At 46.5% G+C, this 13,662-nt stretch overlaps 1 long non-coding RNA gene across 1 annotated transcript; it reads right to left on the bottom strand.

Annotated features, from left to right (window-relative positions):
- Nucleotides 1-43: 43 nt before the first annotated feature.
- On the bottom strand, nt 44-13,650 carry LOC124013605. The gene is made up of 3 exons (XR_006834895.1): nt 12,556-13,650; nt 4,130-4,248; nt 44-55 (listed from the first exon to the last, which is right to left on the bottom strand). It is a non-coding gene; the product is annotated as an uncharacterized LOC124013605 (long non-coding RNA).
- Between the last annotated feature and the right edge of the window lie 12 nt (nt 13,651-13,662).

Below are 13,662 nucleotides of genomic sequence, written 5' to 3'. Positions count from 1 at the left end.
CATGAAGTGTCTGACAGGGCTACAAACACTCCCAGAGCCCTGAAGCATGTCCTGTCTATGGAAAGTTTAATATTTAAGTAATCTTGCTGGTAAGGACCCACATTCATAACATAATTGTGTCATGTATTGAATACCTAAATGGAAAATAAAAAATAAATACCTGATAATGTAAATCAATGATCCAAGCTGGAAACTTTATTATCTGCATTCTACTGTGGATTTTACTCATAACCCAGAACTATCAGTCCCTATTGCATTATACTAGTACTTCAGTACTATCAGTCCCTGTTGTATTATACTAGTACTTCAGTACACTATCATGTATTATACTAATATTTCAGTACTATCAATTTCTATTGTATTATACTAATACTTTAGTACTATCAGTCCCCATTTTGAAAAGAAGGTCGACGACATCCGATCCTCGTTTGCTAAGTCAAACGACACCGCTGGTTCTGCTCACACTGCCCTACCCTGTGCTCTGACCTCTTTCTCCCCTCTCTCTCCAGATGAAATCTCGCGTCTTGTGACGGCCGGCCGCCCAACAACCTGCCCGCTTGACCCTATCCCCTCCTCTCTTCTCCAGACCATTTCCGGAGACCTTCTCCCTTACCTCACCTCGCTCATCAACTCATCCCTGACCGCTGGCTACGTCCCTTCCGTCTTCAAGAGAGCGAGAGTTGCACCCCTTCTGAAAAAACCTACACTCGATCCCTCCGATGTCAACAATTACAGACCAGTATCCCTTCTTTCTTTTCTCTCCAAAACTCTTGAACGTGCCGTCCTTGGCCAGCTCTCCCGCTATCTCTCTCTGAATGACCTTCTTGATCCAAATCAGTCAGGTTTCAAGACTAGTCATTCAACTGAGACTGCTCTCCTCTGTATCACGGAGGCGCTCCGCACTGCTAAAGCTAACTCTCTCTCCTCTGCTCTCATCCTTCTAGATCTATCGGCTGCCTTCGATACTGTGAACCATCAGATCCTCCTCTCCACCCTCTCCGAGTTGGGCATCTCCGGCGCGGCCCACGCTTGGATTGCGTCCTACCTGACAGGTCGCTCCTACCAGGTGGCGTGGCGAGAATCTGTCTCCTCACCACGCGCTCTCACCACTGGTGTCCCCCAGGGCTCTGTTCTTGGCCCTCTCCTATTCTCGCTATACACCAAGTCACTTGGCTCTGTCATAACCTCACATGGTCTCTCTTATCATTGCTATGCAGACGACACACAATTAATCTTCTCCTTTCCCCCTTCTGATGACCAGGTGGCGAATCACATCTCTGCATGTCTGGCAGACATATCAGTGTGGATGACGGATCACCACCTCAAGCTGAACCTCGGCAAGACGGAGCTGCTCTTCCTCCCGGGAAGGACTGCCCGTTCCATGATCTCGCCATCACGGTTGACAACTCCATTGTGTCCTCCTCCCAGAGCGCCAAGAACCTTGGCGTGATCCTGGACAACACCCTGTCGTTCTCAACCAACATCAAGGCGGTGGCCCGTTCCTGTAGGTTCATGCTCTACAACATCCGCAGAGTACGACCCTGCCTCACACAGGAAGCGGCGCAGGTCCTAATCCAGGCACTTGTCATCTCCCGTCTGGATTACTGCAACTCGCTGTTGGCTGGGCTCCCTGCCTGTGCCATTAAACCCCTTCAACTCATCCAGAACGCCGCAGCCCGTCTGGTGTTCAACCTTCCCAAGTTCTCTCACGTCACCCCGCTCCTCCGTTCTCTCCACTGGCTTCCAGTTGAAGCTCGCATCCGCTACAAGACCATGGTGCTTGCCTACGGAGCTGTGAGGGGAACGGCACCTCAGTACCTCCAGGCCCTGATCAGGCCCTACACCCAAACAAGGGCACTGCGTTCATCCACCTCTGGCCTGCTCGCCTCCCTACCACTGAGGAAGTACAGCTCCCGCTCAGCCCAGTCAAAACTGTTCGCTGCCCTGGCCCCCCCAATGGTGGAACAAACTCCCTCACGACGCCAGGACAGCGGAGTCAATCACCACCTTCCGGAGACACCTGAAACCCCACCTCTTTAAGGAATACCTAGGATAGGATAAGTAATCCCTCTCACCCCACCCCCCCCCTAAGTTTTAGATGCACTATTGTTAAGTGACTGTCCCACTGGATGTCATAAGGTGAATGCACCAATTTGTAAGTCGCTGTGGATAAGAGCGTCTGCTAAATGACTTAAATGTAAATGTAAATGTATTGTATTATACTAGTACTTCAGTACTATCAGTCCATATTGTACTATACTAATACTTCAGTACTATCAGTCCCTATTGTATTATACTAGTACTTCATCTGTAACCACAGTAAAACGAGTCCAATATCAACATAACCTGAAAGGCCGCTCAGCAAGGAAGAAGCCACTGCTCCAAAACCGCCATACAAAAAAGCCAGACTACGGTTTGCAACTGCACATGTGGGCAAAGATGACCTCCCAATATCAGGTCTCACCTGAGAGAGTACATCGTCAATTATAATGGGGAACAACTAAGGACTTAACATTTGTCAATTTACATCAGTCCGTAACCCTCCCCAGAGCTCACTTTGAGCATTAAAATCCCCCCACCACATTACCCATCTCCTATCTTTACCTTCTACATTTGATAGAGGAATTCTAGATTCCTATGTATTCTGTTGCCAAAACCAAATTCGCACTCGTTTCTAATTCATTAATGAGGTGTAAGTTCATTAATTATGCATGAAGTAGATCGAGACCAGTCTTAAAAGTCAGGTAAGAGCGTTTAATTCCAGAGAGTACTAACCACATACACAGATTTCCACAGGTTATAAACTGAATCTGACATCATCAGTTTCCCACGATAGCCCCGTTTTTTAGGTCCGGAGATGCTTTCTACTCCCCTTATAAACCAGACATTCCAATCTGTCTAAAAGATATACTTTTCTCCCACTAATGGAACATAACCCAAACATTCTTATCTGGAGCATAACCCAAACATTCTTATTTTGTCTGAAAAGCTATATCTTTCCTGCCCCTTAACCTCCCCAAGAGGCACAGACAATTAATTCGTTCTGCTTACATTTTCAGTAACAGCTCAACCAAGAACTCATACTTTTCATACCATAACATAATAGTATTAGTATAAATGGTTCTAATCAATAATGTATACATAATTAATCATTTCAACTATAATTTCCTCTATCAATCCTCCCTTTGATCAAATATTATACATTCAAATCTACAAAATAAAAATATTATTATAAATGTTTACCCGACTCTTCACCCATTAATCAAATCTAACCTTAACTCCAACTGTTTTTAAACCTACACCGGAATCATAACTCCTCTTTCAGGATTTTTCGTTACGACCTTCATTACAAAAAAGTTTTTATCTGGCAATCCTGCTTTCATGAACAGCTTTACCATACCGACCCACAATCCTCTACCCAGAACCGTACTATGGTGTCGACCAAGACCTGGTCATATCCATACCACAACCCTAGATCCACCTTCATTTCTGTTTAAAGGGTTAAGCGTATCTTTATGCAATTACATCCCTCTCTCCTGATTACAATCAAAAACTCTCATCTTCACTCTACTCTACCTTCTTCCATACTGGGTGAGTGGATTCATATAGCCCTCTCTCTCCAAATGAGCTATGACCTGTGTCCACGATCAATATGGGAACCTGCACCGATATATGCCATAATGGCTCAGAGTCGAAGACTGCCATGTAGTTAGAGACTCCATTTTGGTCTACATAAAACTCCATTGGGAGATCCTTCCCAACCTCTACTCTAACTTCCTGTCTACCCAAATCTAGGGATCTCTTATGCTTATTCTGGAACAAAATCCTCATCGTCTAAACCATGGGTCAAATTACCACTCTCCGCATACTCAAGTAGGACATGCTGTATCAGGAACATGTCACCCACGATAAGACAGCTCCAGACAAACAGCTTCCATGTGAAGCCCCACCCTCTCCCCTAGAACACATCGCTTAGCAAGAGCCAGACACATCCTCACTTCTATGAACAACAACAGAGAGGAAAGGACAGGTAAGGTATTTTTCATTCAAGAGATGGCCCCCAGAATTCTGTTAATTCCAGTTCTCCTCTCGAACTCTGTTATTGTTCGACAGTAAAAATGTGCCCTACCCTCCCGCAGTGCGATATGAATCCGGGTAGCTCTTTCAGCTAGCTGTCACCAGGAGGCCTTGGTATGGTCCCCCAACAGGCCTATGGGACTGGATTGAGTGACTTCACCTGTAGTTCACCTGTAGTGTATAAAATATTGGACATACAGATTTTGTTAATAAAACAGTTTCTTATTCGTTCTGTTTATTAGCGAAACATTTTTTTTTATCCTATTCTAGAACACTATTTATCCATCCCCCCTTTGTTACCTGGCTCTGCCCAGGTAACAACCTTGCCTTATTTTTAAACAATGACTTAGGTAAGATTTAGTATATTATCCTTATGTCTGACATTATCATTTAGGAGTGTCCCTTTCATTTTCCACATGTCCAATTCTCGCTTTTGTCTCCATTCAGTAACTGTTATCTACACACTATGTTATCTTTGCTCATCCTGGCTCCCCTTCTAAACTTTTCTCTGCTCTCCAACCTTCAAGGTCTCTGCAGTGCGGGGGAGGGCTCCTCTGTCTGCCTGTTCCCCTATCTGTCTATAGCTATGTTTCTCATGTTTTCCAAATTTGAACTACATGTCTCTGTCATGCAGGTGAAAGAGGACCCAAAAGCGACTTAACAGAAACAGAGTTTATTTAAGTCCAAACAGGGAATAACAGAAATCCTCTAGTCTGTAGAGGGGAATAACTGGAGAAGCGGCCACAGACTGCAGGTCGCTTCGGGTAGGCGCAGGCCGTAGTAGACAGAGACACCTGCTCACACGCAGCATCTGATGAAGGCAAAAACACGACAGGACAGGGCGATACACAATCACAGCAAAAACACGACAGGACAGGGCGAAACGCAATCACAGCATGGTGAATACTAAACAAGGAACCGACGGGACCGGAACGGAACACAAAGGAATAAATAGGGACTCTAATCAGGGGAAAGGATCGGGAACAGGTGTGGGAAGACTAAATGATGATTAGGGGAATAGGAACAGCTGGGAGCAGGAACGGAACGATAGAGAGAAGAGAGAGCGAGAGAGTGAGAGAGGGAGGGGAGAGAGAGGGATAGAAGGAGGGAAAGAACCAAATAAGACCAGCAGAGGGAAACGAATAGAATGGGGAGCACAGGGACAAGACATGATAATAAATGACAAACATGACAGTACCCCCCACTCACCGAGCGCCTCCTGGCGCACTCGAGGAGGAATCCTGGCGGCAACGGAGGAAATCATCGATGAGTGAACGGTCCAGCACGTCCCGAGACGGAACCCAACTCCTCTCCTCAGGACCGTAACCCTCCCAATCCACTAAGTATTGGTGACCCCGTCCCCGAGAACGCATGTCCATGATCTTATGTACCTTGTAAATAGGTGCGCTCGACAAGGACGGGAGGGGGGAGGGAAGACGAACGGGGGTGCGAAGAAAGGGCTTAACACAGGAGACATGGAAGACAGGATGGACGCGACGAAGATGTCGCGGAAGAAGCAGTCGCACAGCGACAGGATTGACGACCTGGGAGACACGGAACGGACCAATGAACCGCGGAGTCAACTTACGAGAAGCTGTCGTAAGAGGAAGGTTGCGAGTGGAAAGCCACACTCTCTGGCCGCAACAATACCTTGGACTCTTAATCCTGCGTTTATTGGCGGCTCTCACCGTCTGTGCCCTGTAACGGCAAAGTGCAGACCTCACCCTCCTCCAGGTGCGCTCACAACGTTGGACAAACGCTTGAGCGGAGGGAACGCTGGACTCGGCAAGCTGGGATGAGAACAGAGGAGGCTGGTAACCCAGACTACTCTGAAACGGAGATAACCCGGTAGCAGACGAAGGAAGCGAATTGTGAGCGTATTCTGCCCAGGGGAGCTGTTCTGCCCAAGACGCAGGGTTTCTGAAAGAAAGGCTGCGTAGTATGCGACCAATCGTCTGATTGGCCCTCTCTGCTTGACCGTTAGACTGGGGATGAAACCCGGAAGAGAGACTGACGGACGCACCAATCAAACGACAGAACTCCCTCCAAAACTGTGACGTGAATTGCGGGCCTCTGTCTGAAACGGCGTCTAACGGGAGGCCATGAATTCTGAATACATTCTCAATAATGATTTGTGCCGTCTCCTTAGCGGAAGGAAGTTTAGCGAGGGGAATGAAATGTGCCGCCTTAGAGAACCTATCGACAACCGTCAGAATCACAGTCTTCCCCGCAGACAAAGGCAGACCGGTAATGAAGTCTAAGGCAATGTGAGACCATGGTCGAGAAGGAATGGGGAGCGGTCTGAGACGACCGGCAGGAGGAGAGTTACCCGACTTAGTCTGCGCGCAGTCCGAACAAGCAGCCACGAAACGGCGCGTGTCACGCTCCTGAGTCGGCCACCAAAAGCGCTGGCGAATAGACGCAAGAGTGCCTCGAACACCGGGATGACCAGCTAACTTGGCAGAGTGAGCCCACTGAAGAACAGCCAGACGAGTGGAAACAGGAACGAAAAGGAGGTTACTAGGACAAGCGCGCGGCGACGCAGTGTGCGTGAGTGCTTGCTTAACCTGTCTTTCAATTCCCCAGACTGTTAACCCGACAACACGCCCATAAGGAAGAATCCCCTCGGGATCAGTAGAAGCCACAGAAGAACTAAACAGACGGGATAAGGCATCAGGCTTGGTGTTCTTGCTACCCGGACGGTAAGAAATCACAAACTCGAAACGAGCGAAAAACAACGCCCAACGAGCTTGACGGGCATTAAGTCGTTTGGCAGAACGGATGTACTCAAGGTTCTTATGGTCTGTCCAAACGACAAAGGAACGGTCGCCCCCTCCAACCACTGTCGCCATTCGCCTAGGGCTAAGCGGATGGCGAGCAGTTCACGGTTACCCACATCATAGTTGCGCTCAGATGGCGACAGGCGATGAGAAAAATAAGCGCAAGGATGAACCTTATCGTCAGACTGGAAGCGCTGGGATAGAATGGCTCCCACGCCTACCTCTGAAGCGTCAACCTCGACAATGAATTGTCTAGTGACGTCAGGAGTAACGAGGATAGGAGCGGACGTAAAACGTTCTTTTAGAAGATCAAAAGCTCCCTGGGCGGAACCGGACCACTTAAAACACGTCTTGACAGAAGTAAGAGCTGTGAGAGGGGCAGCAACTTGACCGAAATTACGAATGAAACGCCGATAGAAATTAGCGAAACCTAAAAAGCGCTGCAACTCGACACGTGACCTTGGAACGGGCCAATCACTGACAGCTTGGACCTTAGCGGAATCCATCTGAATGCCTTCAGCGGAAATAACGGAACCGAGAAAAGTAACGGAGGAGACATGAAAAGAGCACTTCTCAGCCTTTACGTAGAGACAATTCTCTAAAAGGCGCTGTAGAACACGTCGAACGTGCTGAACATGAATCTCGAGTGACGGAGAAAAAATCAGGATATCGTCAAGATAGACAAAAACAAAAATGTTCAGCATGTCTCTCAGAACATCATTAACTAATGCCTGAAAAACAGCTGGCGCATTGGCGAGACCGAACGGCAGAACCCGGTACTCAAAATGCCCTAACGGAGTGTTAAACGCCGTTTTCCACTCGTCCCCCTCTCTGATGCGCACGAGATGGTAAGCGTTACGAAGGTCCAACTTAGTAAAGCACCTGGCTCCCTGCAGAATCTCGAAGGCTGATGACATAAGGGGAAGCGGATAACGATTCTTAACCGTTATGTCATTCAGCCCTCGATAATCCACGCAGGGGCGCAGAGTACCGTCCTTCTTCTTAACAAAAAGAACCCCGCCCCGGCCGGAGAAGAAGAAGGCACTATGGTACCGGCGTCAAGAGACACAGACAAATAATCCTCGAGAGCCTTACGTTCGGGAGCCGACAGAGAGTATAGTCTACCTCGAGGAGGAGTGGTCCCCGGAAGGAGATCAATACTACAATCATACGACCGGTGAGGAGGAAGGGAGTTGGCTCGGGACCGACTGAAGACCGTGCGCAGATCATGATATTCCTCCGGCACTCCTGTCAAATCGCCAGGTTCCTCCTGAGAAGTAGGGACAGAAGAAACGGGAGGGATGGCAGACATTAAACACTTCACATGACAAGAAACGTTCCAGGATAGGATAGAATTACTAGACCAATTAATAGAAGGATTATGACATACTAGCCAGGGATGACCCAAAACAACAGGTGTAAACGGTGAACGGAAAATCAAAAAAGAAATAGTCTCACTGTGGTTACCAGATACTGTGAGGGTTAAAGGTAGTGTCTCAAATCTGATACTGGGAAGATGACTACCATCTAAGGCGAACATGGGCGTAGGCTTCTCTAACTCTCTGAAAGGAATGTCATGTTTCCGAACCCATGCTTCGTCCATGAAACAACCCTCAGCCCCAGAGTCTATCAAGGCACTACATGTAGCACCCGAACCGGTCCAGCGTAGGTGGACCGACAAAGTAGTACAGGACTTTGATGGAGAGACTTGAGTAGTTGCGCTCACCTGTAGCCCTCCGCTTACAGATGAGCTCTGGCTTTACTGGACATGAATTAACAAAATGTCCAGCAACTCCGCAATAGAGGCACAGGCGGTTGGTGATCCTCCGTTCCCTCTCCTTATTCGAGATGCGAATCCCTCCCAGCTGCATGGGCTCAGTCTCAAAGCCAGAGGAGGGAGATGGTTGCGATGCGGAGCAGGGAAACACCGTTGATGCGAGCTCTCTTCCACGAGCCCGGTGACGAAGATCTACCCGTCGTTCTATGCGGATGGCGAGAGCAATCAAAGAGTCCACATCTGAAGGAACCTCCCGGGAGAGAATCTCATCCTTAACCACTGCGTGGAGTCCCTCCAGAAAACGAGCGAGCAGCGCCGGCTCGTTCCACTCACTAGAGGCAGCAAGAGTGCGAAACTCAATAGAATAATCCGTTATGGACCGTTCACCTTGGCATAAGGAAGCCAGGGCCCTAGAAGCCTCCCCACCAAAAACTGAACGGTCAAAAACCCGAATCATCTCCTCTTTAAAGTTCTGGAACTTGTTAGAGCAATCAGCCCTTGCCTCCCAGATAGCTGTGCCCCATTCTCGAGCCCGGCCAGTAAGGAGTGAAATGACGTAAGCAACCCGAGCTCTCTCTCTAGAGTATGTGTTGGGTTGGAGAGAGAACACAATCTCACACTGCGTGAGAAAGGAGCGGCACTCAGTGGGCTGCCCGGAGTAGCAAGGTGGGTTATTAACCCTAGGTTCTGGAGGCTCGGCAGGCCAGGAAGTAACAGGTGGCACGAGACGTAGACTCTGGAACTGTCCAGAGAGGTCGGAAACCTGAGCGGCCAGGTTCTCCACGGCATGGCGAGCAGCAGACAATTCCTGCTCGTGTCTGCCGAGCATGGCTCCTTGGATCTCGACGGCAGTGTAACGAGCGTCTGAAGTCGCTGGGTCCATTCCTTGGTCGGTTCCTTCTGTCATGCAGGTGAAAGAGGACCCAAAAGCGACTTAACAGAAACAGAGTTTATTTAAGTCCAAACAGGGAATAACAGAAATCCTCTAGTCTGTAGAGGGGAATAACTGGAGAAGCGGCCACAGACTGCAGGTCGCCGGGTAGGCGCAGGCCGTAGTAGACAGAGACACCTGCTCACACGCAGCATCTGATGAAGGCAAAAACACGACAGGACAGGGCGATACACAATCACAGCAAAAACACGACAGGACAGGGCGAAACGCAATCACAGCATGGTGAATACTAAACAAGGAACCGACGGGACCGGAACGGAACACAAAGGAATAAATAGGGACTCTAATCAGGGGAAAGGATCGGGAACAGGTGTGGGAAGACTAAATGATGATTAGGGGAATAGGAACAGCTGGGAGCAGGAACGGAACGATAGAGAGAAGAGAGAGCGAGAGAGTGAGAGAGGGAGGGGGAGAGAGAGGGATAGAAGGAGGGAAAGAACCAAATAAGACCAGCAGAGGGAAACGAATAGAATGGGGAGCACAGGGACAAGACATGATAATAAATGACAAACATGACAGTCTCACTGTTTGGCTCCATCCAAACCCATGGACCCTCTTTAAAAAAAAAACATGTCTATGAGCGGCTTTTCTCCAAAGTCCCTACATTTCCTCAATCAATCTATATTAATCCTAACAATAATCCTAAATCATCACAGATGTCCTACATTCCTGCTAAATTCAACACCATTCGAAAACTCATAATAATCAATCAAGGTCAAATAAATGCCAACCATATTAAAAATCCTTCCTACACTAACAAGCCCTCTCCTTGGGGACCCTCAGTATTCTATCTGACAATAACATGGATTTAATATGTGTTGCAAAGTGTGGAATAAAACTTTGGTCATGGAAAACAGAGTAAAGCAGAACAAAGCATTCTTATCACCCATCTGGTCTTCTCAGCTACTCCTATCCTGCACCAGGTGGGCACCATGCCACCCCTCACGACAGGGAGAACAAACATACATGGGTCATCCTCAGTCAGTCCCATCCTCCCCTGAAAGCATGCTTCACCTCAGCATCTCCAACTGGAGCATCAAGCAAAGGCATCATGCCTGAAGCCTTCACCACATCTGTAACAGACTTCTTAAAACAAGGTATGATGCAAGCAGCACAACACATCAATAACAAAAATACAGGAATTAGGTTCAGAAATCCAGTAACCACCATACCAGTGTACTTACCTAACCAGGCTCCCAACGAAGAGAACAGTCAGACTCCTCCACCCCCGCCATGGTCTTCATCTCAGCAGATAGTGCATCAAGCCCATTAAGGCCCTTAGATATACTACCATCTGGACTGGTGTTATTAGGAATATACGTGCAACATTGTTCACCGAACATCTTGCAGACGCCCCCCTGACTGGCAAGAATTGTATTATTCGCCTACCTCCTCATGCCTTTTGCACACATTGTATATAGACTGCCCATTTTTTCTACTGTGTTATTGACTTGTTAATTGTTTATTCCATGTGTAACTCTTTGTTGTCTGTTCACACTGCTATGCTTTATCTTGGCCAGGTCGCAGTTGCAAATGATAACTTGTTCTCAACTAGCCTACCTGGTTAAATAAAGGTGAAATAAAAAATAAAATAAAATAAAAAGAAGCATATCCAAAGCAAGTCTATTCTGTATAAGACAGCCACAAATTGTCCCTACCATCAAAACCAGTTTCCGTGCCTAATTGATCAATAGCTGAATAGTCTAACATGAATTACCTGAATGGGATTTTTAACACAGTGGTGGCAGGTTCGGTCCAGGGGTGGTAGAGGAGTGTGTCTGGCCCTGGTTCGTTTGGGACCTCTGGTTTTGGCAGTACCTTAATAGAAAACACACCCATCGTGTCTGTCCCGGTCCTTTGTAGTCCGAGGGTGTAAGTGCCTGCATCAGAGAGCTTAATAGTTTTGATGGTTAGTAGGATTTCATCACCTTTACAAGGTTCAACAGTGCTCCCAGGTTTCCCCCATATCGTGGAAAACCTATCCACCTTTGTGGGATCCCCTATGCTATAAGGATATCCTCTTCTCCAATCCCAGAACTGTCCCAAGTTGGTTATCATGTAATCCCCATACGGACACCCTCCCCCATTACACAGGTAATGTCCCCCCGTCTTTTGACACTCCTGTACACGGGTGTTAAAACCAAACAAAAATATCTCAATTTCTTCCCTGCCCTGTTGGCTCAAAATATGTTATCTTCCCCTATTTATTCTCAATGATAAATATGACTTTCTCTCTGTTACAATACCAAATCCCTAATAGCCCATTCAAAAAACTTGACAGCTAATGTTATAAGACAGAATCCTGGACCACTTTCTCATTTGCGGTTCAAACAGTAATTCTAACCCCTCAACCAAAACTGCTTCATTTCTAATGAATTTACGTTAAAACTAGTAACTCAATATGACCCCATTCATTATACAAATGACTCTCCCCTGAGGCTGATCAGACCTCAGAAGACAGTCATGATAAGGTCAAAAGGCCATACCATATTAGGCATAACAAACCTTTTATCCTTACAATAGAAATAGTCACCTGTGTAATTAGAACCCATAAAATAACATCTCATAAGGTTCCATATGTGAGCGTGCCTCTTTAAAATACCCTTGCACTAAAACAAATAATTCTACCAATTGTTTTATGTGTATAATTTGCAGACCTTTTTCAATTTGGTCGTTTTATGGCTGCTCTCTCCCCCACTCTCCCTAAAACTATAATCCCAGGAGGCTTCTAAAAGTGAGACACCACACACCTAACTATCATTCACTAATGCTACCTTGAATCAGAAACTCAATAAGTGAACTATAACTAAAACCTAATGATAATTCCCCTTTGACTCAAATCATTAATCATACGTTTTAAACATCGTCTACGGATATGTTTACTTAAATGAACATGCTATCTCGTTAATCTCGCTCCCTTTGTATCTGAACCTTCCCTTTCTTTACTCGATTGTCGCCTCTGTTCTTACCTCCCGTTGCTTTATCTTCTAATACCGCCATTAAAAACTCATCCCTCCTATTCTCCTTTTTCCTTTTTTCCGTCTGTCCATGCTGTTTGTGGTGGACTGCATATCTCTTCACCTCTGCGAGAGTTGCCAACCCCCACCCCACTAGGTTCTTTTTCACTTCCTTGCTTATTTCAATGCGCATTACAGTTAAAAAGGCTATTTTTAGTAGGGAGCACCTCCCCTGTGTTTAGCCTGAAACTGGACGCTAGTCCGTTGAGATCTCTTTCAAAACCTGCCATTCCTGTTTTTGGGTGTGGAATTCCTTCTACTGCCATTTCTACGTCCCTCTGTGTCCAGGGTCGATAGACCCGAACCGTGGGTTCGTTGTCGTCTATCCCAGCTTGGGGGTTGGGTAGCTCTATCAGGGGAAACTGCCCTTCTCTCTCTGCACTGTCTTCTTCCCTGCTATAGTACTGTAAATCTCTCCCAGGCCGTGGTCTATTTTTCTCTCCTATATCGGAGAGTTTTCTAAGTAGTCCTGATCGGTTTTGATTCGGTGAAGGTGTCTGATATTTTTCCTTACCCGACCTATTTTCTTCCTTCACTGTCTGAGTCTCTACCAATGCCCTTTCCATGTTTACCCTTCTCAATACTGTTCTAATCAGTTCTTGCTCTTTCTCTGTGCTTTTCTATATAATTTTTAAATTCTATGTGCGTGCAGTTCTATAAATTTGTAATTTACCGTTACTTAGTTACTTCTAGTTATTATTCTGTCTCTCTATGTGTGTGTTCCTTTAAAAATAATCAGTATGTATTTTCCATCCTGTGAACCGCGTCCATAGAAGACTTTTGATCGGACATCACATTTCACCCATAGGATATTCCTTTTGGGACTTTCAACGTTAATGTCTCAAATCTCACTACTCTAGACTAATCACTTATCATTTGATATTAATTTCTTTCAGCATTGTACAGGTTCAATTATTCTGTTTGCCTAGAATTACCCTGCCTTCTCACCAAGCCTAATTTATCCTCACCTGTTTTAATATATCTATCTGCTACTTTCCACAGTCAGACTACTTCCCATATACAGATAGACTATTAGGTAAAAACTTTATTTAGGTATGT

This window comes from Oncorhynchus gorbuscha, linkage group LG25 (assembly GCF_021184085.1).
Source record: "Oncorhynchus gorbuscha isolate QuinsamMale2020 ecotype Even-year linkage group LG25, OgorEven_v1.0, whole genome shotgun sequence".
NCBI classification, from domain to species: Eukaryota; Metazoa; Chordata; class Actinopteri; order Salmoniformes; family Salmonidae; genus Oncorhynchus; species Oncorhynchus gorbuscha.
This window is presented reverse-complemented; position numbering and strand designations above follow the sequence as displayed.